Source organism: Dipodomys spectabilis, unplaced genomic scaffold (genome assembly GCF_019054845.1).
Source record: "Dipodomys spectabilis isolate Male_0828 unplaced genomic scaffold, ASM1905484v1 ptg000279l, whole genome shotgun sequence".
Classification (NCBI taxonomy): Eukaryota; Metazoa; Chordata; class Mammalia; order Rodentia; family Heteromyidae; genus Dipodomys; species Dipodomys spectabilis.
Genome location: NW_024870956.1, coordinates 271,304 through 276,675, shown reverse-complemented (window position 1 = coordinate 276,675; position 5,372 = coordinate 271,304). Strand labels below are relative to the sequence as shown.

Genomic DNA, 5,372 nt, shown 5'->3' with positions numbered 1-5,372 from the left:
TTCTAATTTAGCCTTTTTACATCTTTCTGATTATTCTTACCTAATCATGTCCCTTTCCAACTACAGCTGGAACTGCTAAATACCCATTTGAGTATGCTTCCCTATCTGATAATTATTCAAATTTGTGTTCCTTGGATAATGAAAGGTCATTTTTTACAAAGACACACACAAACACACACACACACACACACACACACACACACACACACACACACATGTATATATACTGCACATCTACATTTGAAGGATTAGATATTTGGGGATGATAGATATGTGGGGAAGGCATTTTGCTGCCTACAACGTGTGTAGCATTCTTTCTATTATAACCTGTTATTCTTTCATTAAATTTGAACAACATATTTCTTCAATGAAATAAAACTAGAACAAAAATTAGTCCCTGAAAGCAATTAATCATGATTTAAATGTTGTCATGTACTAAAAACCCAAAAGCCCAGAGAGCAGCTCCTGAAGCTGTCCTGGCACTATCAATTGTTACACATTCTGCTTCAAATCTTCTCTTTTCAAGAGCATTTGGCTGCTATTATTTTGGAATTATGGTTAATATTTATTTGACTGCTATTTTTAAATAGCAAGATTGGGTGGTGCCACCCAATCCTGGTTCTCTTTTTCTAACTTTTTTGTGTCTTATCTATTTCTGAAAGAAACACATCTATTTGAATGACCTTAACTGCTTATTGAAGAATAAGTGTGGAGAGGAAAAGAAGAAAAAGGATGTCTCTGTGTGTATGTTATGTTAAAAATGTACCTATAAAACTAGAAGTCAAGCAGTACTAAGGTGGAATGAACCTAACTTATTAACTATTTCCTGATTACTGGATTCACTTGCAAAAGAATACTTTCCTCTGTGTGGAAGCACTTAGTGGCATATTTGATTAAATATTCAAGGATTACAAAGCTTCTTGATTTCCTGTAGGAGGGCCATACCACTATATCAAATAAGCTTCACATTGAAGCCAAAATGGTGCTGTCCCAGGGACAATGAGATGAACTAAATCGAGCTATAGCAGATTATCTTCTTTCAAATGGCTATGAAGAGGCATATTCGGTTTTTTAAAAGGAAGCTGAATTAGATATGAATGAAGAATTAGATACAAAGAGTGTTGGCCTTTTGAGAAAAAAATGGACATCTGTTATTATATTACAAAAAAAGGTTATGGAATTAGAATCAAATCTAAATGAAGCAACAGAAGTATTTATGTCAAGTGGTCCTCTTGGTCAGAAACGAGATCCAAAAGAATGGATTCCCCATCCACCAGAGAAATATGCATTGAGTGGTCACTGGAGTCATTTTCCATGCTGTGTTCAGTGTCATGGTCTCTGCTTCAGAGGATGGTATAATTATGGTGTGGGATTGTGAGACTGGAGATTCTGAATGAACTCTTAAGGGACATACAGATTCTTTACACGATATTTCCTTTGACCACAGTGACAAGCTTCTGGCTTCCTGTTCTGCAGATATGACCATTAAACTATGGGATTTTCAGGGATTTGAATGCATCAGAACCATGCATGGCCATGACCACAATGTCTCTTCAGTAGCCATCATGCCTAATGGAGATCATATAGTGTCTGCTTCACGGGATAAAACTATGAAAATGTGGGAAGTGCAAACTGGCTACTGTGTGAAGACATTTACAGGACACAGAGAATGGGTGGGTATGGTATGGCCAAATCAGGATGGCACTCTGATAGCTAGCTGTTTCAATGACCAGACTGGTCGTGTGTGGGTCGTAGCAACAAAGGAGTGCAAAGCAGAGCTCTGAGAACATGAGCATGTGGTGAAATGAATTTCCTAGACTCCAGAAAGTTCATATTCTTCCATCTCTGAAGCAACAGGATCTGAGACTAAAAAAAGTGGCAATCCTGGACCATTCTTGCTATCTGGATCCAGAGACAAAACTATTAAGATGTGGGATGTCAGTACTGGCATGTGCCTTATGACTCTTTGGGTCATGATAACTGGGTACGTGGAGTTCTGTTCCATTCTAGGGGAAATTTTATTTTGAGTTGTGCTGATGACAAGACCCTACGTGTATGGGATTACAAGAATAAGCGATGGATGAAAACTCTCATTGCGCATCAACACTTTGTTACCTCTTGGATATCCACAAGACGGCCTTCTATGTGGTGACTGGCAGTGTAGATCAAACAGTAAAGGTGTGGTAGTGCCTTTGATTGAGTCTTATTTGGCCCCTCCTCCCTTTTCCCTCTGGATGCACTCTGAGGATACCATCGTCCCACATTGAGCTCTGTTTAAATAAATATTCTCCTTTCATGTAAAAAATGTACATATAACTAGTTATCTTAAAATAATCTATTTTTAATTATGCTTAGATTTTGACAAAATTTAGCCTCTCAACAAGCAATGTTGATGCAGTCTTATTTCATGCCTGCCATAAGCACTCAACAAATTAGTATTTCTTTAAAAATTATTTTTAAAAAATTTTAAAAATTACGATTTATTTAAAAAACTTTTTTTTAAAAATTAGCCAAGGCAAGTGGTTTATTAGATATTTATAGTCATCTTCAGACACTGTGATGGAAGCTAGACAGGGAAAAATAATCATGATTTTATTCTTCCTCGACACACTGATTTACTTCACCTATTTTTGAAAGAATGAAATTCTTGCTTTGAAGACTTTAGCTTGATATTTGCAATGTGTCATTCTTCCTTTATTAATAGGAGAATTTGGAGAAAGATGAAAATTCACACTAGAAAAAGCAGAAGAGGAAAAGACAAGGAAAAATCTAGACATTTTATTCTTCCTCATCTCAATCACAAGGTCTGGATAATCATTGGGGATATTAGATACAGTGCTCTAGAGTGATTAAACACATCAATAGAAAAAATAATCCCACAAGTGATCAAATGGTGAATGCTTATTTATAAAAAATGTAATAGCCTCATACACGAAATGTTATCTATTTGTTTAGTTCTTCTTTAATATTTGTTAAATTCTGGTGTGCTATATTCAACTATCTTAAAGGTATACAAGGATGGTAAGAAACACACATCTTAATATCATATTCTAATATTAGCTTAGTTCTTGCTGTATTATATGTATGTGGCTGTATTTGAGTTTTGCCTCAATTTCACATGTTATATTCTTCCAGTATTTAATTTGAAAGAAGGCTCCCTCTGGAGACATGCTATATTATAGCTAAGGGAAAACAAGTCAGCTGTTAGACACAAACAATGAGATAGAATTCTTCTCCTAGAAATAGTCTTTCACAACTTCTAGCTCATTTTTGTAAGCTGAAGTAAGTCATATGACCCATCTTGACATTGCAGAGCAGAGGTAAATCTCACCTACAGGGAGCTGATGCAGGACATAATGTAATATGCCAAGATGTGCACCACTTGAGATAAAGATGAAAACAAAGAGAACTATAATACGATCAATCATACTTGCCATCACATGTCTCTGAAGGAAGGAAGCTATTATGTACTTTTTTTTCTGAAACTACTGAGATCTTCAAATCATGTCTTTTATGCTTGGATGTTACAGGAATTAGAGAACATTTTGATACTGAGAGAGCATAAAACCTCAGAGAAAGCTGGAGTAATCATTTCAATACTAAATTTTGTTCTGCTAGGAAAATAAACCATTTTATAGACAATCCTTTATTCTTTCTTACCTAGTATCTCTTTTTTTAGAAATAGATTTTGTTAATATATGTGACTATCCAACAGACTAAATGCCTTCATTTAATCTGCATCTGATGCAGATAGCATAATCAATTAGATGTAAATGGAAGTTCATCAGTAGCACTTTATAAAAATGCAAAATTGTGGACAGAAGCCAATATACATATTTTTCCACCATAACCTTCCTCATCCTCCTTCTTCATTCCTAGAAAACACACCCAACCAATAAAAAGGCTTAGATATTTTGTTCTTGACCTTGAAAGTGGAAGCAGAATGTCATGCATGTCAGAGATGACTGTTAATATCACATGCAAGAGCCCTAAGAATCCCACACAACTTAACACTGTACTTCCTTAGTGATGTGATAGGAACGTAAGCCTTACTGGACTTAGTATTTTTTCCATTTCTTTTCTACCACCTGCCCCAAATTATAATACATAGTAATGGAATGAAAAAGTAATGACATCTTAAGAAAGTCATTTAGGGCTTTGGGAATATGGCATCATGGTACATTCATTGCCTAGCATGAATGACACCCTGGGTTAAATTCCTCAGTACCAAATTAACAGAAAAAACAACACTGGAAGTGGTGCTGTGGCTCAAGTGGTAGAATGCTAGCCTTGAGCAAAGAAAAAAAAACTCAGGAACATTTCTTTGACCCTGAGTTCAAGCCCCAAGACTGCCAAAAGTCATTTAGATAGTAATTGCAAAATAAAGAACCCATACTTAAAATATATAATTACTCTTTCCATAATGATAGCTGACAAGAGCCCTTAATTCATCTACTTTACTTATAATAGAATACTGTGTCGAAAAAAAAAAGTTTAGCTAATAGGTCACGAAAATTATTGCCAGGAATGTGCTTAGACATCAGGTGAAGTTTATTCCTGTAAATTCAATGCTTCCAGGCTTTTTGTGGTCACTTGTATTCAAAATGGGATACGTAGTCTAAGTGAGATTTGGAAATATTTTTGGTATGTCATGGCACAAAAAAGCCAGGGGCTAATTAATATTAGATTTATAATAAACTTCATCTAGTTTTCCATGGTTCAAAACAGAAATCTTGATACAGTTGATGTCACTTGGTTTTCATATTATCTCAGTTCAAATCCAACCAAGGCAAGAGAGTCTGTCAAATTTTTGTCTGTAATTAAACATCAAAAGGGCCAGAAGTGGATTTTTGGCTCCAGAAGTAGAGTAATGGTTTGGGGGGCAGTTGGACAGGGAAGACACTATTGTTCAGGGACATTGTCCAGCCTCTGAGTTCAAGCCCCAGAATCAGCAAACACTAAACAAACAAGCAATCATGAAAAAAAACCCAGAACATATTTCTTTGAGATCATCCTTAAAGTACTGAAAACAGTTTAATTCTATGGAAACCCATACTGTTTTTTTCTGATCAATTGATTTTTTTAATTGTGAAAATACCATACAGAGGGGTTACAATTACATGGGAAAGATATTGAGTGCATTTCTTATCAAGCATTATCTCCTTCTCCTTTGTTTCCCCTTCCCATCCCTTCCCTTGTCCCACCCCCAACCCCCTATCCAAAAGTTGTAAAGTTCATTTATTGACATAACGACTTCTATATCTCGTGTTTGCAATAGGCCTACCTGTATTCTTATTTAAATGATATGTTATTCCCTTTCCCTTCCAAAAATTATACCAACATCAAATATAATGAAAACAGGCGTTATTCCA

General features: G+C 35.6%; 1 pseudogene; it reads left to right on the top strand.

Moving 5' to 3' along the window:
- Positions 1 to 979: 979 nt before the first annotated feature.
- On the top strand, positions 980 to 2,187 carry LOC122126472 (annotated as a pseudogene).
- Positions 2,188 to 5,372: the final 3,185 nt, after the last annotated feature.